At 61.8% G+C, this 27,538-nt stretch overlaps 1 protein-coding gene across 3 annotated transcripts in view; it reads left to right on the top strand.

Annotated features, from left to right (window-relative positions):
• The first annotated feature begins 578 nt into the window (after positions 1-578).
• Positions 579-27,538, top strand: part of RBFOX3 (RNA binding fox-1 homolog 3) — a 73,299-nt gene continuing 46,339 nt past the window's right edge. For 2 of the 3 annotated variants that reach the window (XM_062592068.1, XM_062592067.1), the window contains exons 1-2: positions 579-608; positions 7,103-7,149. The gene's annotated coding sequence lies outside the window, so the exon portion shown is untranslated. Of the gene's footprint in view, positions 609-7,102; positions 7,150-27,538 lie in introns of those variants that run through there. The other variant, XM_062592059.1, reaches the window with a different exon arrangement.

Genomic DNA, 27,538 nt, shown 5'->3' with positions numbered 1-27,538 from the left:
GCTTGCTTTTCAGATGCATAAAGGAAAACTCATCTGCGTGTTCTTATAGGTGTCACCAGCCAAACAGCTTGTGCTGCTCTAATAAAATGGCTCCATAGCAGAGGGTTTGATCTATTTTTAAAGCAAGCTCAGCGCTGTCTCTTACCGCCCTCCCACCAGCAGGCTAAACTAAGCCTGGAGGCTCTTGGGAGCAAGGCAGCGAGCGGAGCGGCAGCAGCGAGCGAGCCCGGAGCCCGCGCCGCTCGCGGGGGGCCGTGCCGGCGGCGCTGCCTGCGCCGGGCAGCCGGCCCCTGCCCCGGGCCCCTGCCTGGAGGGTGCACCCACGCCGGGGGGGGGGGGCACAGACCGGCCAAGGCTCCCTTGGCTTTTTTGTCGGGAGGGGAGGCTCTCTCCGTGATTTTTGTTCCTTCAAGCAGTAACTGTGCTGTATAAATTAACATAAGGAAACTTAACTCCCTCTGGAAGTTTGGTATTTTCTCCTCGTTTGATGCCCTGTTATTAAAACTCAATTTTCTACGAATAACGTCCTTTAAATAGAATCCTGTCTTCCAGCAATGAGTCATATCAAAGCAGCAGCTCCGCGCGGGAGGAGGCAGGCGGCAGGGCAGGTCTGGCACTCGCAGCCTCGGGAATCCCCGCGCGAGCTCCCGGGGCTCCTCCGCGCGCGGAGCAAGCTGCCCCCGTCGCGGCCGTCGCGGCTCCCCGGCAGGCACGGGCCCCGTCCGGAGCGCGCTGGCCCTGGAGCGCCGCGCTTGCGGGCCGCAGGGCCCGGTGCTCCACGCGGGGACGTCCCCGGCAGCCTGGGGAGCGGGGTGCTCCCCGGACGTGGGGTGCGATAGCTGCGATCCGCTGGGCCCCGGTTCCGCGGCGGCGCTCGTTAGCGGCTCGGTGCTGGCCGCCGCGGCTGCTCCCGTCCTGCGGGCAAACGTCTCGCCGGGTGCTTGGTGCAGAGGTAGGCGGGCGGCAAAGGGGCGGCGGGGGCCCCGTGCGCGGGGTGCCGGGGCGGCGGGAGAGGCACGCATCCTGTCCGCTGCTGCCGCGTCGGTGCTCGGCGTTCCCGCGAGGCAGAGAGCGCTTAGGAGCCCCTGCGCGGAGGGACCCGCCGCCCTCGGGCTGCAGACGGACCGGCAGAGCACGGGGCGCAGCTGGAGGGGCGACCCGAGGCGCAGCGCGTTGCTGCGTCCCGTGGCTCCGTGCGCCTGTCCCGAGACCCATCGGCTCGCTCAGGCTGCGGCAGGCTGTTGCAGGGCTGGCGGAGGGGAGGAGGCAGTAGGCAAGGACTGAAGTTAATTGGCAAAGTTGTGGGTGGAAGGAGTAAGTGACAGGGTGCTCCAGGGCATAATTGAGCTCTTGAGCACAGTGTGGGAGTGCGGGAGTGGAAGGTCAGATGCTCTGCCAAGTGGGACGGAGCCGCTTGGCAGAGCTGTGCGGGGGGAGACCGGGGCTGCAAGAGCAGTCGGCGGAGGGCGAGAGGTGTCAGGGACAGAAATAGGTGTGGGAATTGCTTCGGGCAGGGAGGAAGCACGGTGCAAGCGATCGCGGGCACGGAGGACTGGTCCAGCAGGCAGTGATGCAGGATGCGCGGGACGGGGTCCGGAGGGCGCCTGTCCAAAGCTGCGCGTTTCACAAGCGCTGCAGCGCATCTGCTGTTACTTTGCGCTATGGAGGGAGAGGAAGGCTCGAGTGTATCTCATAACTCGGGTGGTGCTGGGCTGGGGCAGACCTCAGTTGTTCTGAGCCGCCTACAAAAATAAGTTTTCTCCCATCTCCTGCCCACGCCCCTGGGAAGTCACTAGCTCTGGTTCAAAGTTTTCTCATCGTGATTATTATTCTTTCTGGTCTGGCATCCGTTAAAGTGACAGCAGCCTGGGAAAGCGAAGCTATTGCAACAAATTTCTCATAAAAAGTAGCTAAGCTGATGAAACCATTAGGGCGCTTGCATCCCGCACTCAATCATAGTGACAGGGCAGGGGAGGGGCGCGCGCGCCGCTGCACGCAGGGGTTTCCTGCAGGAGATCCGCACCGCGTTTCTCCTGTTCCCCATCCCCTGCGTGTGCGCCCGGGCCCTGACCCGCTCTCTCTGCCAGTCCCCGGAGTTTCAGGCCTCAGGCAGGGCTCCCTTCCCTCGCGGGGAGCCGAGCGTCCGGCCAGCGGCCACTGCACACCCTCCCACCCCCCCCCCCCCCCGGCTCCTTTCCCCGCTCTGATCCTTTCCCCTCGGCCGGGGCTGTGAACGGAGCAGAAGAGAGCGGCTTGCGGCCGAAGGGAGGTTTTCTAGCCGGGCTGCCGTCTCTCCGTGGAAATTCAGGCGCAGTGTCCTGGGACGTGCTACCAGGGGGGCGTTACCACCAGTTGTAAGTGGATCGATTGCTTTGGGAAACCCATTTTGGACAGGGTTTGGGGGTACGTGGTTTCCCGGCAGAGATGCCGCCCTGATCCTGTGTGTGCAGCGCAAGATGAAGTTGCTTTCGGTCCTAATCACGGCTGACAGAGCGAGCCCGTGCAAGAGGAAGCGTTTGCATCGCTGGCTTTCTGCTGGGAGGAGGAGCGTGAGTAAGAGCAAAGCCCTTGTGCCCTGACGGGCCGGTCTGGGAGCGGCCGCTGCTGCTGGCAGGGTGCCGGGGAGCGCGTTCCCGCGGGCGCAGAGCGCTCGGCCTGTGCTCTTCCCGGTGCCCCTGAGGAAGGCGCTCGCTGGCGGGGGGCTGGACGGGAAGATCCCGGCAGGGAACAGCCCCTGCGTCCGGGGGTGCTGGAGGAGCAGCCGCTGCGTGCTGAATCCTGGGCCCCTGGGGCTTGCGGGGAGCAAGTTGGGGATGGGGGTAAGACTGGGCAAACAGAGGAGAGAAAACCAGGCTAAGTGTTGCGTTTTCAGAGTGTTACCTGCTTTTATTAAAAATCAATGATGCACTTGAGCGCTTCCACTTTGTCTCCCTGACAGCAAGGCCTCTGCATCAGCCGGGAAGCAGGATCAGGCGCCGCGTACTGTTCTTGTTATCAGCCTCTTCTCTCTGCTGCTCACCCGCTCTCATAACCCAACCGGCTCATCTCCAGCCCCACCAGAACCAAGATTTACAGCTGGTCCTTGCCGATTGCTTGCCTCCCCCTTCTCTTGGTTTTATTCCTGTGATCTGTCGCAGCAGCTCCTGCTGCACAGCCGCGGGGACGCTTCGTCGGGCAAACGTTCTGCTCTGAGGTCCCCAGTTTCTGTAGCTGGCAGTGCGAGCAGTCTTCCTGCTGTTCCCCCCACCCCGTGGGGCCAGTCTTCCTGGGAACGTCAGTGGTTTCAAGTCTTGGGGTGGCCTAGAGGGGATCCCCGGGGGCCCATGGCCCCTGGTTTTGAGCAGAGGGTTTCCTCCGTTCGGGGGCAGCTCGCCTGCAGGCGTTTCTCACCTGGAGCAAACGACTCCGGTTCTCTGCCGCATTGCTTCTTGCCGCGCTGCCTTGCTTCCCTGTGCCCTCCTTTGGTCCCCAGACGTACTCACCTTGTTCTCAAGGGAAAGCTCCTTCTGCAGGCAGGAGCTTGGCATGTTGCGTGGCGGAGGGCATCGTCTGAGCAGTGCTGGCAGCTCTGCTCCGCCTGACTCGTCCGCAGAAGGGGTTTCTTCCCCCGCCGTCGCCCGGCAGGACCGTCGTCCTTTGCTGGCTGCTTGTTCTTTCATTCTCCTTGGAGGCACAGGGAGCCAAAAGACTGAGCACCCAACACGGTGGGGAAAAATGGACCAGTGCTGCTCACCTGCTGCCTGAACTCAGTGCAGGGCTTTGGAGAGCCGCCTTCTCCATCACCCTGGGAGCTGTGGGCCTGCACGGACCTCCAGCGCACGCGTGATTAAGGGTGACACTGATTGGCAGCTGCTGCTCACGGGAGCCTGCGGCTTTCCTGTCCTTCAGCCATCCTTCCTACCAAACTTTATTTATTTAATAAGCTCTTTGTATTTCTGGAAGAACAGGGACGGGGGAACGTGCTCGTGAGCCTTTGCGTTGCGGATATTTAGACAGACAGCTGTCGGTTAAGTGCGGTGGCGTCCACGAGGCCTGCGGGTACCGGGGACGTGCTGCTCTCGCGAGGTGCAGGGCAGGTGCTGCCTGGGCCGAGGGCCGCTGCGGCCGCGTCGGGAGCACGTGCTGGGCTTTCAGCCGGGCTGTGATGGAGCCAGTGGCTGGGTGTTTCCTGCCAGAAAACGCAGGGCCGTGGCAGCTCCAGGCACGGCTGCGGTGCGGCATGCCGTGGTCTCAGCACGGCTGTACGCTGCTAGAGCATGGTGCATCCTTCCTCGGTGCCCTTCCCAGGGGGCTCCCGTAAATGCAGTGTCCGGGGAGCTGCAGGTAGGGACGGAGCTTGCACAGAAAGGCCGGCAGGTGCTGAGGGTCCTAGGTCGCAGACGCCTATGGCCAGGGCATGTCTTCTGTGTGCCCTTAGACACAGCTTCTGCAATGTAAAATACAGTGAGAATCTCTGGGCCTGCCCTGGTCCGGGTAGTGCGCTGCTGAGGTCCAGGCAGTCTGTGTCCCCCCAGGCTGCCCTGCTGCATTGAATTGTCTGAGTGCCTTTTCCGGCAGATGTAATGCTCTGGGGAGCATAAAGAGCTAGGAGGACCCTGGAAATGGTAATTTGTCTCTAGGTCAGATCTCAGAAATTGTTTGAATCCGGTGCCCAAGCCCCACCGTGCTTCGTGCTAGGCTTGAAACGGTCAACCACGCTAAGTGCTGGTTCCTACACGGGGTGTCTCGCTTGCAGAGGAGGCACTGGGATAAGAAAGGAAAACCCTTTTTCCTGGAGGCACTGAGCTATTTCTTACTCTGACCTACATGTCAGTTTAATGCTCCAGCAATTCCCAAGACTTGCATGCAAAGTTGCCCAGGGGAAGATGGTATTTAAGGAACACAGAAGTTTCTCAGCAGTGGCAAAGTGCACGAGCTTTCCCTGGCAGGAGCCTCCCGGAGCTGGGTGGGAGCTGCAGCGCGGGCGGAGCGGGGGCATCCCGGCCGTGCGGCAGACGCCTCCTCGAGCCTGCGCCAGGCAGGGCCCCCGCCGGGCTGCGGTCTGGCGCACGGCTCTGAGCCTGCCTGCTGCGCCCGGCGGCCCGCAGCTTTGCCGCGCTGCCGCGATTGCTTTGTGCCTGATTCCTGCCCGTTTTGTCCGCAGAGTGCCGAGCGTTCCCGGCTTCGGGGAGCGGATGGGCGGCAGGGTCTGCAAACCGCCTGCGAAGACGCGTGTTGCCTGAGTTGAGGGTACGCGCTTCGCGGGCTCGGTGGATACGTGTTTGCGCGACAGTCCGTCGTCGCGACCGTCAGGTCGAGTCTCGCTCGCAGGGCTCGGGAGCCCGTGCTGGAGCACGCCAGGGCAGGGTGCTCTTCCACGCGCCCCTGCTGTCCTCTTCCTGCGTACGCTCAGCTAATTATTTTGATGAAGCGCGCGGCGTTTCCCCAGGCGCTCCCGGTCCGAGCCCCGCTCGCGCAGTCACCAAGGCTCTCGAGTGTCTCAGCGAACGCCCGGCGCTGACTAGGTCTGACAAGCCGTGGAGAAGGCGGCGAATCTGCCCCCCGGAGCCCTGCTTGTCGGAGCCCTCCGAGGGCCGTGTCGCTGCTGCGTGCGCCGGCCTCGGGCGAGGAGCTGGAGCGGGGAGCACCTGGGCTTTGGAAAGGTCGAGCGGGTTCCCTGGAAGGCGGTTTGGCAGGGCACGGAGGCGGCCCTGCTTCCCCGATGCCCCCGCTGCAGGGAGCCGCTCGCTCCCTGTGCGTCTCCGCTGCGGGCCCGGCGGAGAGGGACGCCGCGCCGTGTCCTCCTGGCTTGCTTTCGCCCGGGTAGCGCGGCGGTGCATCACCGCAGAGGCCGCGCCGCGGTGCTGGCTGCCTCGGAGGCTCGGGCGCTGCCTCCGGTAGCGTCTGCGCAGCTGGTGCTCTGCAGGAAGCAGACGGACGGGGTGCTGGCGAGAGCTCGCTCTACCTGCTCTTTGACAGCAGAGTCATCGCTGGGACAACAGGGCCTAATGAAGCTAGATTGCATGGTTTTACTTTGACAGATCGTTTTGAAAAATGCAGCGATTTTGTTCTGTTTCTCTTATTTATCTTTATTCTGCTGTGGCGGCTGCCGGTGGGGGAGCGAGGAGCCGTGGTCCCGTGCGGCTCCGGGCCGTGCCCGGCGGCGCTCGGGGCTCTCCTGGCGGACTTCGGTAGGGGCTCGGTGCTGCCGGGACGGCCCGGAGAGTCCCTGCGGGAGCCGGGAGGGAAAGGCCAAAGCCTCCGCGGGAGCGGAGCCCCCGGGGCCGCGCGGGCGCCCGGCCCGCTGCTGCGCCGCGAGCACGGCTCCGGGCGCTGCAGACCCGCTCCGCGACCCCGCTGGGACGCGGCGGCGTGCCGGGGAGACGGAGGGGCCGGTGGGCTCGCGGGGGGCTGCTTCCGCTCGCTGCGGCAGCTCGGCGTCTGCGTCGGCTCTCCCGCTCCGTGCCTCGGTTTACCGCCCCGGCGCTGCTACCGTCCAGAGCCCTCGCGCTTCCCTTCCCCGTTCCCCGACACCTGCGTGTTCCCCCGACGGTGATTTAGAGTCGGAAGTCTGTGCTCTGACACTGAAAGAGGGTTCCCAAGATAAAATACTCTCCGCCAGCAGATGAAGTGACAGAAGCCCCATTAACAGCAGCATATGCCTGCGAACACACACGTACCGAGAGGGAGGAAGACGCGGGCTGGGGGGAGCGAGAGCGGCAGCCCGCGGAAGGGGGGCGACATCGCTGGTAATTACTCTGCTGCCACTGGGACGTTCCTCGCTAATTTACAGCATTAACGGAGCCGGGATGCGATTCTTCCTCCTGAGCCCGGGCAGGGCTGTCCCCTGACGCAGGCAGCCGTAATTATCCACGTTTAACTGAGGGCTTGTAAAATCTATTTGTCTAGCAGAATGCGAGTATAATTGCTGTGAATTAAATAAGGACGCAGTTGTGGCTGGAGCAGGACCTCCCGCGACCGGGCGCGTGGAAGTTCGGCGGCCCCGGCCGCTCCCGCGCCGCGGGGAGCCGCTGGCCTTTGATCCCGGGAGCCGGGGAGGGTTCCCGGGCTTTCGGTGCATCCCTGCCTTCCCGGCACAAACCTTTGCTCTCTCTCTTTCAAGCGGCAGGTCTGACCGGAGCGGATTTGCCGTCCGGAGCCAGGCGACCCGTGAGTATTCCCCGCAGGCGGCGGTTCTTCCCCCTCCCTTTGGCTCTGGCCTCGGGGCCGGAGCCTGCCCTCGGGCAGCTCTGCGTTGCAAGTGTGCTGCCAGAACTCTGCCCCTGCGTGCAGCCGGTTTGTTGGGTCGTTTTCCAGGAGCAGGACAGCATGCTGAAGTTTTTTCCCTTAGTAGCTTGCTTTCAAACTGAAAATACTCCCGTGGGCAGGGGTGAGCCGCTCGCGGGCTCCTGCTCTCCGTGCAGAGCGCCACGGCCGTGCTGCCCGAACGCTTCCCGCGCCGCGCGTCGAGTCGAAGGCAGCTCGCTCCCGCGCGCAGCCTGGTCTGGGCGCTGGGACCGGTCTTGGAACGGAAAATGCTCAGGAAGGAGCTACAAAAATGACTCAAGTGCTGGAAAATCTGCTTTTTTTGTGAGAGGCATAGCCTAAGCAGGAACTTCTTATCCAAGAGGAGTTTAAGAGATGACTTTGCAGTGTGGGTAGTTTCAGGCTGTGATCAAGAGATTTCTGCGAGAGCAGAGCTCTTCAGTTTAGCAGGGGAAAAGGCACGACGAGATCCAGGCAGAGAAAGCTCGAGCTAGACACGTTCCAGCTAGAAACGAAGTGCGTCTCTTTGACAGGGAAGGTAATTAACCATTGGAGCGGCTTGGGCCTGCGGGCGATTCTCCGTCACTTGGCGCCTTTGGATCAAGCCCGGATACCCGCCTAGCAGAGAGGCGCCGTGGCTGGGGTGGACGTGCTGCTGTAGCCCGGTGGTCGCTGGCCTGTGTTGCTCAGGCACCGTGCTAACTGGGTTTAATGGTCCGTCTAGCCTTAAGCGGTAATAACGTTGAGTGTTTATACTTGGGGCTGGGTTAAAATTTAGGTTGTGGTAGGAGAAACAGAGCACAAAAGAACTTGGAAATGGGAAGCAACAGAGCTTGTAGTGGTAGAGAAGGGAGCTTGTTTTCTTTGGGGATTTCTGACAGAAGAGGCGTGCTGCATCTCCCTCGAACGCCAGTAAGAGGCGAGGGAACTCCCCAGGCTCTCGAACGGGCTTTGCTCTCGGGACGCCCTAGAAGTCTCTGTTGGAAACAAACTCTTGCTGAGGGTCAGTTCCTAGAGAGGTTTCAGGTTTGCACGTCTCTTTTGCTGCACTCTACTTATGCCTCTTGCTCCCCTCTTCCACCCCAAATTCGCTCATTTGGACTAATCCATCCCTGTCTGTTCGGTGTCTCTTGTAAGCTGTGACTTCTGTAGCCCTGTTTGCTCTGCTGGTCTCCTTCGAGCTCTTCCCCGGCTGGCTCGAGTCTCCTGGGTCGCTGTGTCCGAAGCTGGACTTGGCCTGCAGCCAGGGACGGGCAGGAGAACTGCTCTGCGCGTCTTGCAGCTGGCGCCTGCTTCGTGCCTCGTAGTACGGTGTTCGCCGGTTTTTCAAAACAGCATATCAGCGCTTGCTCCTTTTTGTCTGGGTGCCACAGCACATCCTCCTCCTCCTCCTCCTCCTCCTCCTCCTCCTCGTGCACCGAGGCGGACGCCTTGTCCCGGCGTTCCCCTCCACGGGTGCAGCCCGAGGCAGAACAGCCTTTGCCCTCTCTCCTCCGAGCCGTGCCCCAGCTCTGGTTTGGCGTCAGCTGGAAATTTTCAGAAAACTCTTTCTTTGTGTGCTCACTTATGAAAATACAGCGTAGTCTCTGGCACACTGGAAGACAGATCTGATGATGGTTTTCCAGCCAGTTTTGTGCCCACACGGTAATGCTTTTGGCTAGACCGTGCTTCTCTGCTTTATTTATGAGCATCATGTGATGGAGTATCAGAAGCTTTCCTAAAGACGAAACAAGTTGTTTCCTGTATGAGCCGACCCAGTTATCCTCTGGGAGGATGAAATTGGATTGGGGTGATGTAATTTGGTCTGCACAAATTGGCTGGCTGCGACTGCAGCGGCCCCTTGCGCGGTCTGTGCTCCCTGCGGACAAACGGACAGATGTCTGTCCTGCAGCCCTCCCGCGCGGGGCGTCCCCGCTCCCGGCCTGGGGCGAGGGTGGAGCGCGTTGCCGGGAGAGCGGGCAGCCCGTTCGCCCAGCGTGCCTTGACTCGGTTCCCGGTGCCGTCCATCTGGCCCTTCGGGTCAGCGCGGACCTCGTGCGGGGCGCGCGGCGCGCGGGCCGGGGCCAGCCCGCTCGGGGGAGCCTTCCCCCGCTGCCGGCGTGGCGGGGGACGTGAGCTTGCTCTCGCCGGCAGGCCTTGGCAGGAGCTGCCCCGCGCGCGCGGCCTGCCAGGACCTCGGCTGGCGCCTGGCACCGGGCTGGCGGCCGGCGGTGTCCTCGGTCACCGGTCCGGATTGAGGAGCATCCTCTCCTGATGAGCGGGGCTGCGAACGGAGAGTGAGTCAGACTCTGGAACGGGACCACGCTCCCGGCTCTCCAAACGCTCTCGGACATTTGTCCTCTGCTCGGAGTCCAAATCCTGCGTTGGAAAGGAGGTGAAACGGGAAGCGGCTACAAAGGTCCGCGTTAACGTGGGCTGACGCTCACGCTTCTGGGCCTGCTGCTGAGCGCGGAGGAGACGTCGCTGCTGGAGAGGATCCCCGAGGCTGCCCGGCGAGCTGGCCCTAGCTGCGCCCCGGCGCGGCGCGGCCGTCGGCGGGTGTCCGTGCGTGGCTCGGTCGAGGCGCTGGAGCTGCCGCTGTGCTGCCCTTGGCGTTTTGAGCTTGCAGGACTGTCGATGCAAAGGCAAACCTGGCCCCTGCCGCCGAGAGCGTCGCCGGCGCCCGGCGCCCGCGGCCTCCGGGCAGGCAGGAGCGACGGGGCCGCGCTCGAGCCGCGGGGCTGGCGGGGCGAGCGCGTCGGAGCCTCCCCGCCGCGGCGAGGGCTGCTGCGAGCGGCCGCGCCGCTGCCCGCCGGCTGCGCTCCTCAGGCGACTTTCCGGACTCGAGAACCGCCGCTGACTTTCCTGGCTGCAGAAAAGGGGAGAAAACAGGAAATGTGGCATGGGAGGGGTTAATGCAGAGAGCTTTTACCCTGTGGCATAAACACTACAGAACGGGTGTTTGCCTTCATTTGCATATTGAAATACATCCTAAAGACCCTTCGTTTGGAAAGTTCTGTTTTTTACTTCATCTTCCTATAGAAGGGCGGAAATTATTCATAATTAAAAAGTAATAATAATGTGGAATGAAGGAACCCAGCTGTATAATACCCAGCACAAAAGGGGGAGCGCGGGGAATCTATTTTTAATGGTTTCCACAGCAACGGCGATTTTGTTTACAGTGATTTTCCTCCTGTGCTGCGAGGCTCTTCCCGATTTACATTTATAAAAAGCTCTTGCGTGGAAGGTCCGTCGCTGGAGGGGGCTCTGGGCGCTTGGGGGGATGCCGAGAAGATGAGGGCTGCTGGACGAGGCCGGCGGGCGCCCGCGGAGCCGAGCCCGGCTAGCGGGGCCCCCCGAAGCCCCGCGGTGCGTCCCGCGCGCCCCGGTGCCGGGCTGGCACGCGGCTCCGCTGCGCCCGCGCGATGCGCGTAAACATCTGCTGAAGACCAGCCGAAGACCTGCGGGTTTACTGCTGCCCTCGGGAGCCGAATCGCTGCGCTGCCGCGCGAGCCCGGCGCCGCCGAGCCTGCGCGCACCTGCGTCTGCTCCGCTCTGCCTTGCAGCACGCGCTGCGGCGAGGTTCGCTTGTGCGGACTGCCGGGTGCGGATCCCGAGGCTGCTCCGGCAACGGAGGAGTGGGAGCTGCCTGCTCCGGAGAAGCCGGGCTGATTTTCCAAGGGAGTTTGCAGCCGGATGCGCACCTCCGGGTGCCCGGAGCAAGGCGGCCGGCTTTGCGCTGCGAGGATGGGTGTCACATCTGGGCTGCGTCCTGCCGGCCCGCGGTGCTGGGCAAGAGGCGTTCTTGGTGCTGCCGGCGGGTTTTACCAGCTTTGGACAGAGCGGTGCCTGCATCGCCTTCCCCGGCGTGCCTGGGACCCGGCGCCCGGCCGCTCCAGGGCTGCGGCGCGGGGCGGCCGCCCGCCTGCCTCTGGGCACGCGGGCGGACGGAGAAACCTGGTGCTCGATTCGGATCTCGATGCTGTAGCATCACGTGCTTCTGAGAGGATCCAAGTGTTATCGTCGCAGCGTCAATAACGGAGCAGAGGAGAAACCGAGCATTAGAGAGCTCTTTAATCTGGCAGGCACAGGCGTAACAAGATCCAGTAGCTGGAAATTGAAACTTGCCTGATAGGTACAGGTTTTTAACAAGGGCTAATAGACCAGCGGAGCAATTTTCTGAGAGCTCATTGCGTTCTTTGGCACCGGGTCTTTCCCTCTGTGGCTTCCTGTAACAGCCGTGAAGTAGTTTAACCACGAGCTGTTTCAGTTGTTGCAGGAACAGCTCAGCTCCCCGGGGCAGAGAGCTCTGGCCTGGGTTAAGTGAGGTCGATTGAGGTTTTTCTATGGCCCCTCTTGAAATCTGCCCAGGGATGCTCCTTCTCGGGAAGGATGGAGATGCAGATAAGGGCTCGCCTCATTTTCTGGCTTCCCTCCTGCTTTTGCCTGGAAGGGAGGTAATTGCTGAATAGTTCTAACCCTTTTCCTGTGCTTGTCCCCAGCTGCTTTTGACATTTATGTCCCTGGAAATGATAGCTCAGCTCTTCGAGGCCGTGGCAGACATGCCTGCCCCGAGGAACCCGGGCCAGCACCGGCCATCGGTTCGGCCAAGCGCGTGAGGACGTCGGTCAGGAACGCCTTTGCCCAGGGACACTTTCTGGGGATGAAGAAGGGATTTAATGATGGGAGAAACGGAGACACAAACGTACGTGCTCCCCTGGCTCCTCCGGGGTGCCCCAAACACCCGACTGGTTTTGCTTTGGTTGCAAGCTTGTTTTGCAGGTAGAAAGCAGCATTGCCTCTTACTAAGTGACGTGGTCTCAAGCAGCGAGTCTGGGCCTAAACCACGCGAGAGGCGGTAAAGCTCAGCGTTTCAGTTAACAGCATTTCTGGTGGCCCTTTGGGCGCAGGGAACAAGCCGGCGGCTGGGGCCGGGCTGCCCGAGGAAGGGTGCTGGCCCTTGCCGATGCTGGCTCGCTCCGGGCAGGCTGGTGAGGAGCTGCTGCCCTGAGATCAGCTCCTTTTATGGACCCATAAAAGGAGGCTTTTATCACCTGTTCCAGCTAATTTTCAGGGGTTTGTAATGGCTTTGGGAAGCAGGTAATTGCAGCGATCACATTACATGTGTAGGCATTAAAGGGAATTGAGGGGACTGTTTGTTAATTAGCTGTACTTGTGTGGAACCTGAAACACATTAACCTTTATATAATCCCAAACTATTAGGGATGAAGAAGGGATTTAATGAAGGGAGAAACAGAAAAACAAAAAGCAATTAGGGCTGCTCTTCCCAGCATTGCTGGCGGTCTGGAGCTGGAGGGAAAGGGGCGACTCGGCAGCGCCGGGTCGGGCGTCGGGGGAGCGGGAGGAAGGAGAGCCCGGCGGGGCGGGAGCCGCCGGCCCGGCCGCCCTCGGCCCCGGCCGCCCTCGGCCCCGGCCGCCCGGCCGCGGGCAGGGCCCCGGCGGGGAGGAGAGGAGGGAGCGGGGCAGCAGGGTGCCCCTCGGCCCCGCCGCGCCTGGCGCCCGCTCCGGGGAAGGGATGCGCCGGGCGCCTCCGCCGCGGCCCGGGACGGAGCCGGCTGGGCAGCGAAAGCGAGCCCGGAGGTGGCGAGAGGAGGCAGCGGCCGGGCTGGGCTCGCGGGACCCCGCGGAAAGAGCTGGGAGAGAGCCGAAATCTGGAGCGTCGGGAAAGCGTAAATGCTGTTTCTGTGGCAACCGCTCAACATAAACTCTTTCCTTCCTGATTACTGAGCTAACGATGTTCCCAAGCGGTCTTGGGCTGCTCCCCCCCGTGGCAAAACCCTTCCGGTGTCGGCTCTTCCTCACGCTCCTTGGCGGAGGGACGGCAGGCGCCCGGAGCCGGCGCGAGGCACGGCCGGAGCGGCGGCGGGCAGAGCCCCGTTAACCCTCCTGGGGTCTGGAAGCCTCGGGGCTTCTAGAGCCTTGGGGGCCGGACACTGGCTCTGCCAGAGATCCCCCTGTTTAATACGTCTCCGCTCTGGTTGCGCACAAGTGGGACAACTGTTTTGCCCAACCCTGCTGCCTGTGGCGCAGGGCGTCTGCCGACGGCTCTCCGTAATTGCGTGGCATTTTCCTGTTGCCCTTGAGGGGCCTCAGCCCTCCCCGGAGCCTGGGAACCACTCAAGGGATTCCTGGAGCCTGCACATCTGGCTGGCAGCCTGTTAGCGCCTCCCTTCTCCGCTCCACGCACGCAGAGCTGTGGATGCTTTTCCCTAAGGAGGGCCCTGGTTTCCCGTCTGTGCACAGTAGTAGCACTTACCATGACTATCATGACACCTCCTGCCCCAAATTGTCAGAGCCTGGCTGGGTGCGCGCAGACGCCAAGACAGCTCCACTTTCCCGCTGGGAGCCCTGGTGCCTTCACCAGCAATCGTTAATATCCATCAGCATCGTGCAAACAAACTCCCCGCTCCATTTATTCCACCCAGTTCCCGATTTAATTAGGTTTTCCAGTTTTCTGCTTGTCCTGGGCCGATCACTCCTTAAAACAGTGGAGAATTAATTTGCACCTGCTGTCAGAAAGCGTCTCTCCCCAGTTAGAAAAATAATTAAGCCATCATCACACATCAGGGGTAATGAATCACTGCGTTCCATTCCCTTCACAGGTCGTTTGTTTCCTTCCACACTGGCAAGGAAGGTGCAAACTAAATGGGAGCAGCTGCCAAGTTATCCCCGTTCCCTCCCTGTCTCCCTCTCCACCCAGTTTCAGTGCAGCTCCGTGGGCTTTCCAGCTGAGCTGGGCTCTGGTCTTTTGGAAGGTCCTAGGCAGGCAGGTGAGTGAGGTCTCTGGGTAGCCCCAAGGATGAGAAAACGCGTTTGCTCCTTTCCGCTGCCCTGGGTCGGAGTGCACGAGATGAGACGCGCTCCGAGCACTCGCACCTCTCCCCAGGCGTGGGCCTGTCCTGCAGGGGCAGGAGCTCAGTGTAGGCTTAACGCTTGCACCACATCCTGGAGCAAGCAAGTTTGTGTTGCAGCCCCCGCGGTGGCAAAGGACGAAGGGCGCGCAGCGACACGCTGCAAGTGAAAGGTGGGATTACCCACGCGGGGGGTCTCTGGCTTGCACTTTAACCGGTAGATCCGCAGGCGGCTTCCCACACGTAGCAGAAAAAACGCCGGCTGCAGTGGCGTGTGCGTCGGGGGGCTGGAACCCGGCGCTCGGTAGCGCTGCTCCTTCCCATCCCTCCCGTGGGGGTTGTCTCCGCACTGCTTGGCTCCTGCACAGGAAGGCGGGCTGAGTCCTTCGTCAGCGTACCTCGAACGTTGCAGGAACTTACGGTCAGAGCGAGAAAGCTCCTCTTTCTGCAGGGTGTAAAACTTGGAGCGAGGCACTTGCATAGCTCACTGCCTGATCCCCTGAGTTGCACTGAGTCAGGCTGGTTGAGGGTTGAAATATGTCTGGTACCAGGCTGCTGGGTAACTTATTTAAAATGCAGACAGGGGAGAATAATTCATGTCATATGTCCATAATAATATACCAGTTGTAGTGGCAATGAAAGTTAGCGGAAGGAAAGGGGGGATGATACTGCAGAGGCCGGTGCCTGGGAGCGTTTTGGCTGAACAGTAAGTGACAGAGCTGCAGGGCCCAGCGTGGCGGGGACGCAGCTCGGTGGCCGTGCTGGGAAGGTCGCTGCCAGCTGCCTCTGGGTGAAGCGAGCTTTGGTCGTTGAGGCTGGACAGGCGATAACGCTAAGGGGAAAGCCCAACGAGCTATGTTTGGGGGAAGAGCGTGCTAAACGGCCTTATACTGCGTGATGTGTCGTATTTACCAGCTCGAGTTTGGGCAAGCCCCTGGATTCGGGGTCAGGAGGAAATTCTCCTCTAGGTCGATTGGCACACGTTACTGGGGATTTTGTCCTTCTCTGCAGTGCAGGTGGGTTCTGCTTTCTGTGGTCAGGCGAGGACTTTAACAAACCCTTTCCAGGAGAGTGACTGATGGTACCTCGGTTCCTGTCTCCCTTCTGCATCATGGTGCACTGGAGCCTTTTTACCTCGTAGTCCGTGTCACGAGTTTTGGCCCTGGGGAGCCCGTGGAGCGGCAGGCACAGGAGCGGCTGTACGGGAGCCTGCGGTGGGGAGACACGCACGCACTTGGGTGGGCACCGGGTCGCTGTGTGCAGCTTCCCTTGAGCAGAGTTCTTGCTGTATCAGCATCCGTTCTTTGACAGACACGTTTTTATCTAGTTTTGAGGGTAACCGTGTATGAGCTGAGAGCCGTTGAGCTCGGGGAAGTTTCCGTACATTCGGGTGAAGCAGAGATTTCCGAGCGTGCTGCACAGACGGCACCTTTCTCACCGTCCCATTTTGCAAGCGCCAGACTGACATGTTCCCTTCTTCGTTGCAGTAAATTAACTATCACTTCGCATATGGGAAGTATTTGGGGGAATGAGGGTGTGACAGTTTTTTCGAGGGCAGGAGAGGCCCAGGAGGGTGCGGTGTACTTTGTGCACAGCGCCCGGAGCTGTTCTGAGCTCAGCTCCCCGTCAGTCCTGGCGGCGCCCTGGGGACTCGTCCTGCCTGCTGTTTGCTCTCTGAGCAGTTAGCTCTGCCTTTGGTTAGTGGCATTCCCAGGTCTGCAGGGACACTGATGTGGATGAATGTGCATAAGACTGAGGCCAGCAGACTCATTCCACTTGTAACCACCACCCCATCTGGTCTCGTGTCATCTGCAATGAATCTTCTCTGTGTTGCGGTTCTTGAATGCTGGAGGGTTAGTGGCTAAGCTTTTCTAGTGGAAATGCTCCTTGGTAGCAAAGTGCTCAGGACATCTCGGGAGTTCTGCCTTTGCCCTGGTGGAAGGTGTTGGTGGATGTGTTGGTTGCACACTGCATGTTAGCTCCCGTTTCGTGGGTTCAGTGAATGGAGATGAAATGCTTTACTTTGCCTTTGCCGATTTGTGCTCACACCTGCTCACATGAAAGCCCAGTGCCCACTTCAGTGCCAGCTGATTAAATTAAAGTCCTAGTGAGTTTGAATAATTTTCCCTGTGAAATGTGGCAGATGGCCTCCATTAGGCGTCTGCTCCCAGCATCTGCCAGGATGTGATCAACCCCTCTTTGGAAAATGCACAAAAGGGAGTGGAAGTGGAGAGACCTGGGAATGGGATCTGGTCCCTTTATCCATAAATCAGGAATCAGATATTGTTTTTGGAAGCCACCGATGTTCTGGAGGAGCAGCGTCCATGCTCTTCTCCAGCCCCGTGGTGCACTTGCTGCCGTATCCAGCAACAGCAGGAGGACGGGGGCTGAGGCTGTGACTTTTGGCAGGCCCATGCAGGTCGCCCAAGGGTAAGCAGCATGGTCCTGGCCATCGCCAGCCCCTCCTGGTGCCTAGGGATGTCTGCGTGAGCTGCGGCAGCTGGGAGCCCCGCTCCAGCAGAGCCAAGGTTGAGCTAGTCCAGGGATGCGAGAGGTGAGTCCAACTGCCCTTGAAAGGGGAGTGTGGTTCCCAGGTCCCCCTCCCCGGGCTTCCTGGACCCTTTCTCCTTTGCCCTGGGAGTTTGCAAGGGGATTTCTTGCAGCTCAGCAGCTCCCCTGCACCCGGACATCCAGAACGCGCTGCTTGGGAATGGCTGTGCTTGGGGATTTGGCAGGTGTTTGCTCCAAGTCTGTGCAATCTCCAGGCCCACGAATACAACCTGCTACGAGCCCTGTAAGTGCTCTCATGCTGAGTCTCACTATGTTCCCTATTGCAGAAGACATCTGGCACGTGTGTGATAATCTGGGATGCAACTGCATGCATGTTCTTGTGCGTCGTGGCCTTCCTATAAAAGGTGAAGGACCCGGGGTGCAGGGAATCGCATGTGCATCAGAGTATCTGCTGTACCTGCGGAGCGGTGGCACCGTGGACAGGGGATCATAGAATCAGTGAGGTTGGAAGGGACCTCTGGAGATCACCTAGTCCAACCTCCCTGCTCCAGCAGGGTCACCTGGAGCGTGTTAGACTGGATCGTGTCCAGGCAGGTTTGGAATATCTCCGGGGAAGGAGGCTCCACAGCCTCTCTGGGCAGCCTGTGCCAGTGCTCTGTTATCCTTACGGTGGTGATGGGTGCAGGATCCCTCTGAGCCGCGGCGTGCTTTGCCCTGGGAAGAGGATGGGGAACGCTGGTCTGTGCGGAAGAAAGACCCTGCAGTCGCGACTGGTGGGGGGGGTTGGGACTGGCGCATCTCCCTGGAAGGGCGTTAGCAGCAGGACCCGCTGGTCCGGGCAGCACCCCCGGAGTCGGCGCTGCCAGGGGGCGGCTGGTGGCCGGCGGGTTCTCGGCGCTGCCGGCGGCTCCCCCTCCCCGGGGCCGCGTTGCCAGCAGGTGTCAGCTGCAGCCCGCACGTGGGCTGGGGGCTGCCGGGTGCCGGGGCGCTTATAAGGAGCATCCGAAGGGTCTGCGGAGCACGATGCAACGCGTGGCCGTTTGCAGGCCTCCGCAGGCGGCGGTCGCCGCGGCTGGGCCGCTTTTCCCCCGCGTTGCCGGCGGTCGCGAGCTGCGGGTCCTCCTGGTGCGTGCCGTGAGGGTTTCGGGGAGGGCTGCCTGCGCCCGGGCGCGGGGGCTGCCCAGGCCCGGCCCGCGGTGAGGCAGGGCCCGTTCGCGCCCCGGAGCCGCGCTCCCGGGCTCATACTGAGGAGCTTTTGCCGCTAGAGCGTGCTGCAGCACAGCGCAGCGCAGCCGTTCGGCGCCGAACGCTGCCGGAATGAGTAAATAGGCGGCAAAGCCCCCCCTCCCCGAGCATGTGCTGGAGCGCAGCAGTAAATCCCCTGTGGGAGCAGCAGGCACACACAGAGAGCTTCCCAAACAGCTTAAATCACCTGCGCCTATTTTTATACAGTGCGTGGGATAGCTGTGTGCTGGAGGGAGGAGAGGAAATACTGGGGCAACTGCTGACTCCAAGCCTGCAGGAAGGGGCAGCGGTAAGATGAAGATCAATACAAATTAAGATGGTTTCCATTGAAAACAGCTTAATAAAGCGAAAAGGCAATAAAGCTGTCCTGAAACGTTTGCAACCACTGCAGGATGGAGCTCAGGTCTGAGAATCTGCAAATGCAACTCGTTAGGGACTGGCCAGCTGCCACCGCGGGAGGGTCTCCCTCCCTCCCTGCCTCCCTCCTGTGCACTGTCAGCAGCACGAGGGAGATGCACGCGTGCCACGTTGCCCCAGCGTTGCTGGGGGGAGGCAGGTACCCGCTATTGCTGGGAGAACGCAGGTCTGTGGTTAGTTGCAGTTTAAATGCAGTGAAAGATGTAAATAAAAATCCGCTCCCTGCCCCAGAGACCTTGCAGTAGGACCAAATGCTGTAGCCTGTGCTTGGGAGGGGAAACCATGCTAGAGAGGAGGAATTGCTCCAGGTTTCCCAGCGTGCTGGTGGCAGAGCAAAGGCTGGACGCTGGAGCACCGGTGATCCAGGGGAAACGTTTTGTGTGCTCGCCTGCTTGCCCTGGGTGCCTGCAGCTGGCCGGGGAGGCGAGGGGACCGCTGAACCCTCCCCGCGGAGCGGCCGTCCTCGCCGAGCGGGCTGCCTCTGCCTGCGCCGGAGCCGCGGGGCCGGCTGCGGCCCTCTGCGGTTGTGTTTCTGCCCTCATTGAGGATAGGTGATCTCCTTTGCTTGCTAATTTAGCCATTGTCGTGTTCTTTTAATTAAATTAGCATCTTTTAATGCGTTTTGTCCTGCCATGAGAACTTAATGTCTCTTTCCAGCTGCAGGGAGCTGCGAGCTGCTCCTGGCGCCCGTGGCGCGTGCACAGACCGGTGCCGGTGGGATGCGCGGGCGAGTGGTGCTGGTGCCGGTGGGACGCGCGGGCGAGCAGTGCTGCTGCGGGCGGGATGCACGGGCGAGCCGACAGCGTCCCGGAGAGGAGCGCGGGGCGTCCCCCGGACCCCCGGGCTGTGGGGTGCCCCCGAGGACCGAGGGGTCCCTCGGGTGCCGGGGCTGCTAGGAGCAGCCCCAGAGCCTGCAGGCTGTCGGGATTTGCCCCTCCGCCAGCCGCGCTCCCCGGCGCGAGCAGCCCCGCTGGCACGCCGCGTCCCGGCCAGCCGCCCGCTTTGGCCGCTCCCTGCGGAGCCGGGCGGCCCGGGCGCCTTCCGGGAGCGGGGCCGGTGCTCGGCTCCGCGGGGCGGCCCGTGCCCTGCGCCGCGGGGCTGGCTCCCCGCGCCCTGTAACAGATGCACCGGCCTCTCCGTTGACGTCTTTGCACGGGTCGGTTCTCCGCACGCGACCTCTAAGCGCGATGCCTGGTGCAGGGATCGCCGGCTCCGGCGCTGCCGCCGGGCTCCCACCCGGCCCGGGGAGCTGCCGCGGTGTGCGGGGCCAGCGGCTGTGGCGCGGGGCCACCGTCTTGTTGTCAGTCGGGGCTTGTCCGCTGTATTGCAGGAGCGCCGGATGAAGCGTTCCTGCGAAGAAGATAATTGAAAATCAAAAAAGACTTTGTTAATTTGATTAGGCAGGGCCATAGTTGAATTGTTCTTCATCAGAAGAGATTTAATTTTGACATGCAATTAAATCCTTCTGCTGTACTGGTGCCCTGCTCGCTCCCAGTCACGGGGCCTGGCTGGGCAGGGGGGAGTTTGCAGGACAGAGAGGAGCCGCGAGGTGTCGGGAGGGGGAATTAACGGCGTCGATGCGACGCGCCGGGGCGGGGGAAGGAGCCCTGCGCCCGCGCGGCCCCCTCGCCCGGGTCTCCGGCGGGTTAAGAGCCCGACGTGCCGGGCGCGGAGGGCCGGTGCCTTCGCCCACGGCCGCCGCTCGGGCACGTTAACCCAGAGCTGTGGGGCGACGCCAGGTGCCGGCGCTCGGCCGAGACGAGCTGCAAGGGGAGCCCTGGCCGAGGCCCGGTGCCGGCGGCCAGCGTCCCTGCAGCTCGCCCCGCGGCTCCTCCGGGCGCGGGCGGAGCAGGGGGTTATCGCCGCAGCCGTGCCGAGGTGCCACGGTCCGTCCCGCTGTGCGGCCGGGGGAGCCGGCAGGATAGAAATCCCGCCGCTGGGGTTGCAGATTTGGAGCCTGGCGGGATGCGTCAGCGTTTTCAAAATGTGCAAAAAATAAACGCCCGTGCGCCCCGCCGGGGGGAGCAGAGAAGGGCCCTGGCAGCGGCGGGCTGGGAGGAAACCCAGGCGGTCCTCGCGCCGGCCCTTCCGGGACCCCCGCCTGGCCCGCCTCCGGGGGCTTATCGCTCCTTCCTGTCGCCTGGGTTCTCTAGGGCTTTTCCTGCTGCACCTGGTTCTAGACCGACTCTCGGTGCGCTGGGAAAGGTGTAAAAGCAGGAATCTCTCAGGCTGCTCAGCCATAGCTGGCAAATCCCAGGGCGAGGGCTGTTCTAATTGCCTTTGGAAACGCTGGGAGCCAGGAGCGCCGCGTGAGGGCAAGAAAACAGAGCTGCCCTCAGCAGCGAGGGGCTTCCTCCCGCTGGGGTGCGGAGGGTCGGGGCGATCCGCCTGCTCGGAGGGAGTCGGGGGAGCCCGGCGGCGGGAGAGCCCCCGGAGGCAGGCCAGGCGGGGGTCCCGGAAGGGCCGGCGCGGGCGCGCGGGCCCCGTCTGCCAGGGGCTGCGTGCACCGTGCCCGACAGCAGCGGTGCAAACGTGGCCCGGGTGTCCCCTGCGCACTGTCCCCTGCCAGGCTGGGAGGGGCAGCGGCGAAAGTCTGCGCTGCGCCTTCGGTTTGCGTGCCCCCCCGGCGAGCCGCGGCCCCGGCGCGAGGAGCAGGGCCGTCCGGGAGCGGCTGCAGGAGCAGCGCCGGGGCAGCAGGTCGAGGGGAAGAGCCGGGAGCGGACGGGACGGGGAGCGAGCACGTGCGGAGCGGGCAGCTGCGGCTCCCCGTGCGTGGGCGCAGCAGCCCTCGCTAGCTTTGCGCCGCGCTTCCCACTACCGTCTTGGCTTGTTGCCTTATTTGTTCTCCTCTAATTGAGCAAACGCGCTGTAGGCAGCGAGCTGGGCCAGCATTGACTTTATTGGGGAGAGCATCAATACAACGCGGCGTGTTAGGAGGCTTAGCGTAACACTGTCAGGCTACTGGAGTTTTAAAGTTGCACTTTATTCGCGATGGTTTGATTTCTCCTGCTCTGGGGACTCCGACGTTGATAGATTGCGATGCGGTACCAGAACAACATAACATACAAGAGCAGCTTGCTTCCAAAACCGGCGTTTGCCACAAGAGCCCAACGTTTTCTTGAATGTGTTAGAGTGAAAAATGATGGCGTAAAGAAATCTTAAGCTTTATGCAGCTCAATCAACCAGAATTAGCAACCAGAAAGTTGATTTTACTGCTGACTGGTAGACTGTTAAAGGTAGTTGAGCCAAGGTAATTTCTGGGTTCATTTTGCTTCTGAGCCCTTTTCTGCTGTTGCAGCACCACTGGCATGAGTTGATTTTTTTTTTTTTTCCTTCTGAAGTTGGAGTTTCCGCCCCAGCTAGTTACTGCTGCTGAGTGCCGCTTGCTGGGCTCCTCTGCAGCGAGCAGCACGGCACTGCCGGGCCGCTGTTGCCGGTTGCAGCTCGCCGTGCTTCGTGTCGGCGGTTCCGCAGCGCTCCCTGCGCCCGGCGAGGTCCGCGGGCTGTGCGCCCAGGCTCCCGAGCGTGCCTGTTCCTCTCCGTTGTCTCGGCAGAGGTCTAGCTCTCCCTTCAATTTTATTTCTTGAGGACGCGTTATCAAACGCGCCGGTGATGCACGTCGCAGGATGCATTTTCCGCTACCACGCTGCTCGCGTGCGGCTGTGCCGGAGCGGTCGGGCGCTCGCCTCGGCGCCGAGCGGACTCCGTTGGTCTGCCGCTCGTGCGGGAGGCACCGGGCTCTGCCGGGCTTAACCGTGAATTGAACCGAGCCGTGCCGTTAAAACCGAGCGTCGTCGGAGCCATCGGACGGGTCTGGTTCTCCGGCAGCGTCGTTTTGCTGTGTTCGCTGGCCCTCCTCGTTCCGCCGGATTTTCACAGGTCGCTCTTCGGGGGCCGCCTGCGTGGCTGCGGCGCGAGCGGGGCAGCCCGGCCCCCTGGCCCCGCGGGGCGCGCTGCGTGGGGCAGGGGAAGGCGGGTTCCCGCGCGGGCGCCGGTGCCCGCGGCCCCCGGAGCCTCGCGCACCGTGCCGCGCCGCGCCGGCCGTGTTACTTACGGAGAGGCTCGGGGGGGCTCCGAGGAGAGCCGGCCCACCCGGCATGTTGAAACGGGAATTGCAATTAACAACAAAAAAAGGACGTTTTTATAACGTTTTATTGAAGTCTTAATGAACAAATAAAGAAGCAGAGAAATCCGCATACGCGTTTGTGAGACACAAACCCGGCCGAGTCCAGATGGAGCAGCAGAAGCCCTCGGCTTCTCCTCTTTTTCTGGTAGAGAAGCAGAAGAGCAAAGAGGGGAAAGGAGAGGAGGGAGCGAAACAAGCGCCCGATCCGGGGCGGGGGAACCCGCCGAGAGCCTGGCGGTCGGCGCGACGGCGGCGGCTTTGCCGAGAGGGTTTGGAGGGGTTTCTGGGAGCGTGTCGGGAAGGGGGCGGGAAGCTGGGGAGGAGCAGAGCTGCGTGGGCGCTGACGCGCGGGGTTCCCGGGCGCCGCGGCCGCGCACGCGGTTTGCCCGGTGGGTTAAGCTGCTGCTTCGCCGCGGTGCCCTCCCTGTGCGTCCAGGCAGCAGGGACCTACTTGCTCCGGAAAGCGCTCTGCAGCCTTTCCGTGTCCCAGGAGAGCGTGCAACTGGTTTCCCTCCTTCCCTCTCTCCCTCCCTTCCTGCCTCCCGAGTTTCCGGGACCGCCGCGTGCCCCTCTCCTCCTTTTCAGCGTGAGCAGCTCCGCCGAGACTTCTGCAAAATATTCCCCAGAATGATTGATGATACTACTTCAGCTAATTTTTAACTCTGATTGCTTCTCTTCTCTTCAGTAGAATTTAACTAGTTTGCCTGGAATATTAATAATTAAACATCAAGGAATTATATCCCAAGCAGTCTTTTCAGATGAGCATTTGTGATTGTTTTAAAGCACACAGTGTCGAGTTTTAGTGGCTCTTTGATAGAATTTTGCTGCTTTTAAACTGCTGACACCAGTAACCCTATAAATTAGCAGATGATGGAGGGAAATCTCCTGGCTGCTTCTGTTGGTTCTCACAGTTTGATTTGTTAATAGGAGCTTGGGTTCGGCGCCAGGAATCGCCGGCCGGGCCGAGGGAAGGGTTCGCCCCGGGGCGGGAAGGCGGCCGGGCGGCGGCGATGCTCCCTGCGCCGGTGCCCGCCGCGGACCCTGCCGCGGAGCAGCGGCCCCTTCCCCGCAGCCCCCGGCTGCCTTCCCCGCCCTCGCTTCCTGCCCGCCACCCGAAAGCTGAAGTTTCGTTTATGCAGAGTGGAAAAGAATTCGCGTCTCCCCCAACCAACACGAACCCAAATACAAATAAATTTCTCCCAAAGCGCGGTCATCGGAGAAAACTAAAGGCCGTTAGTCAGGCTGACATCAGAGAAGCCGCGTTTGCTCCGACAAGCAGCAAAGGCTTATGTTTTATTCAGCAGGCCTGAAAAACACCTTCCCGAAGAGGGGGCCCATAAATAAACCAGCATGATGAATATTACACAGGATAAAACCTGATAAGGCAAGGGCCCTAAACACAAGATGCACAGCGAGGTTAGAAAAGCACATGGTTTCCATTACGTCTAATCCTGCCTGACAGGCTTGGCAAATGAGCCGCCGGGGGGGAAGGGGGAGCCACCCCCGGGGACGAGGGACGGGCGGCAGGAGCAGGCTGAGCTGGTCCCCCGCTCGCTGCCGCAGCGGGTGCACGCGCCGTGGGGTGCACGCGCTGTGGGGTGTGCCAGTGCGGGGTGCATGTGCTGTGGGGTGTGTGCGCCATGGGGTGTGCCAGTGTGGGGTGCACGTGATGTGGGGTGTGCCAGCACCCTGTGGGGTGCACGCACTGTGGGGTGCACGCTCTGCAAGGTGTGCCGGTGTGGGGTGCATGCTCTGCGGGGTGCATGCATTGCGGGGTGCACGCTCTGCGAGGTGTGCCAGTGCGGGGTGCACGCTCTGTGGGGTGCATGCATTGTGGGGTGCACGCTCTGTGGGGTGCACGCTCCAGGAGGTGTGCCGGTGTGGGGTGCACGCTCTGTGGGGTGCACGCTCCAGGAGGTGTGCTGGTGCGGGGTGCACGCTCTGCAAGGCGTGCCGGTGCGGGGTGCACGCTCCGGGGGTGCGGAGCCGGGCTCCTCTGCCGAGGCGGGCGGGCGCCCGCGGGCGCCCATCGCCGGCTGTGCTCCGCTGTGCTCTGCCCGCGGGGCTGCCCTGCCTGGGGAACCGCCGCTGCGCTGGGGGATGTCGCGCGTAGACCTGAGCCACGTCGTTAGTCCCCGGGCGGCAGGGACGGCGGTCTGCTTCGTCCGCGGCGAGACGCGAGATGCTCCCGAGGTCGCCGCTCCCCGCCTGGCTGGGGGCCGGCGCCCCGCTCGCACGGTCGCCCGCGGCGCTGCGTTGGGACCGGCTGGTGGCCGGGTGCGTGGCTTCGCACCAGAGGAGCTGCGGTGCCCCCAGCACCAGGGAGACAGTCTTCTGCTTTTGCATTTCTCTGCACAAAATCCTTCTCGACTATATCGGTTTTGAGGAGAGGTACCAAAGTACGGAGCCTGCAATCGTGAAGAGCGTCTTCAAACAGTAAGTTTTGGCCTTCTGGAGCGTTATTTAACGGTATCTTCCCTTCCGCAGCCTCTTCTTCCTTGCTTTCTGCAGACTGATGACATGCAGGATTGTTGGTTGCACTTAGAGGTTTATTGCAAATGTTCATTCAGGAGCTCAGGCCATTATAAAATACCGCAAGTTATGCGTGTCGGGCTTCCCCTGGGCCCCGAGGTTCTGGAGTAAATTCATGGTCTCCAGTACGCAGTTGTGTTTCATGGCGCTTTGTTACTCAGTGCAGCAGGGCCTGAAGCAAGGTCCCTCGGTGACAAGGCGGCGGGGATTTAAAGGGGGAAACGTTTCCTCCATCCCCTTAGAGCGCCGGCAGAACCCGCCTGCTCGCGGCTGCCGGAGGGTGCCCGGCGTGGGAAGCGAGGTCCTTCCGGGAGCCGCCGGCCCCGCCGCTCCGCGGGCGCCCGTGCGCTGGCCCGCGCTGCCGGGGAGCTGGGCGCGAGGGGCTGCGCCGCATCCCGCCGTGGAAGCGCCGCGGGGCTTCCCCGGCCGAGTAAGCGCCGGCAGCTCGGTGCGGTGCGTGGCCAGCGTGCAGCCCGCTGCCCCTCGCCGCGGGCCGCCCCGACCCGACCCGACCCGACCGTCACCCACCAGCGGTGCTGTTTGCAAAGCCGGGCGCTGGCGGGACGGGCATTACCGCCGGCCCGAGGAGCGCTGCCCTGCGCCGGCAGCCCCGGGGCGAGCCGGGCTGAGCGAGGCTTGCGCAGAGCTCGCTGGGCACGGCCGGGCTCCTGCCAGCTTTACCTGCTTTTAACTTCCCTGAGCGTTTGCCTTGCTTTCTCTCCACCCAATTTAAGGGAAACAAAACCAAGGCTCCTTGGGAAGCAACGGCGGGGCTGCCTCCTTGTGCAGCTCCCTCCACGTCTCTCAACAGCAGGCCACAAAGGCTGCAAGAAGCATTTCGTTCAAAAGCCACACATTCAAAGGCTGCAGAAGGAAGTTTGCACAGATTTATGCACTGTAATCCCGCATTTGGCATATTCTATGTAAACTGTGTGCAAATCTCCTTTGAAAAGTTCCTTCGTTCTTCCTCCAAAAGCCAAGGCTGGACCGCACGGGGAGCCGGAGCGGTCTCCTGCCCTACACCTCCCTGCAGAGCAGGAGGCAGGAACCTTGAAATACGAGCACTTAGCTTTTTATTACACCATTTAATTGCTGCCTGACAGTCTAATCCACCATTAAAAACACCAAAGCTCAGGGGAATTCACCATTGTTATTCAACATGTATCCTCTCCTCCTCGCCTCTCCCGCTCGGAAATGCTCCCTCCTCCTCTCCTCGCCCCTCGGTCGCCCCCGGGCCGGCGGTCTCCTGGGCAGGCAGCTGCCCGGGGCGGCCTGCGCGCTGCACGCCCGGCCGACGCGTGCTTCCTCTTTCCACGAAGGACTCTGTGAAGCGGGAGCCCTGCGTGCCGGGAAGAAGAAACGTGGAGGGCTGAATTACCGCCTCTTGCCGCTGACGCTGGCCTCTCGGAGCAGTGGGGAGGGATGACTCGGGCCGTCGGCTCGGGAGCGCCGCAGATGTCCTGGAGCATCTGTCCTTATGGGCAAAGCAACTGATACAGAAACATCTGCGCTCGCTTGCCGAACACCCCGCGGACGCGCGGCGCAGGCAGGGCTCGTGTTTGCCCTTCCCAGGAGCACGTATGGTGGAGTTTGTGCGTGGAAATCTGGTAACAGTCTTAGCTGAAACAGGCTAACGCGAGGGCTTCTGCTCGCCTGATGCCACCTGAGTTGGAGCCTGTCTCCGTGCCCGTGAGCGAATGCACGCGCACGCTTCCGTGCTGATGGCTTGTCAGCTCCGGCGCCCTAGGAGGTGTGAGTCAACATCCGTCCGTGCTGCAGAAACCGCGTGCGCTCTCTGCGAGCCAGGGAACGCGCAGGCGGAGGCTGCTTTCAAATCTAGATTTTCTGCAGAGCGGACTTGTGGGTGGCTCTCCTCATCCATGAAAAGCCGGCTGGCCACAGTCGAGCCTGGCGGTGGCACTGACTCAGTGTGCACCCACTCCCCCGGGTTGCCTTTCTTCGCAGAGGTTTGGACAGGAGATGAAAGCAAGCTGAACTGTTGCACGCTGCACATTCTCTCCCAGTGTGTGGCTACCTGCAGGTCCTGGTGGAAAGCTGCTCTGCAGATGTGCAAAACAGTTTGGGAAGCAGTTTTGGTGCTGGATACAGGTCTCGCAGGGGTTTCTTCTTGGGAGCCGCTGGGCATGGCCCAGACCCCCAGGGACGAGCGCTCGGCTGCCCTCGCCCCGTGCCGGCCAAGGGTTTGTGCAGGGCCTTGCTGGGGAGGGAGGGAGGGAGGGAGGGAGGGCGGCGGCGTAGCGGCCGGCTCGCGGCAGCAAGGCTTTAGTGAAGAAAGGTCCCCACAAAAGCAATTTGTGTTTGTGGGGCGGCCGCATAATGGCATCGGCTGTAATTTCTACTGGGTGCGAGGGGGCTGGAGGACTGAGGGGCTGGTTCTGCTTCTCCCCTTCTCTGTCCGCACCGGGCTCCAGCCAGGAAGGGTTTGTGGTGCCCTCGGGCACTTTTTTTCTTAATGAATCCTGGACTCTATCAAATCTTAATCAAGATGATGGTAATAATGCAGCCAGGAGGGGCAGGTGCTTAGCGCGAGAGGGCTTGATGCTGCCGGCCCGGAAAGGACGCGGCCCCGTCCCTGACTTCTTGCAGGGTG

Source organism: Rhea pennata, chromosome 19 (genome assembly GCF_028389875.1).
Source record: "Rhea pennata isolate bPtePen1 chromosome 19, bPtePen1.pri, whole genome shotgun sequence".
Taxonomy (NCBI): Eukaryota; Metazoa; Chordata; class Aves; order Rheiformes; family Rheidae; genus Rhea; species Rhea pennata.
Note: the sequence above shows the minus strand (reverse complement) of the source record. Positions and strands in the feature narration are given on the sequence as shown.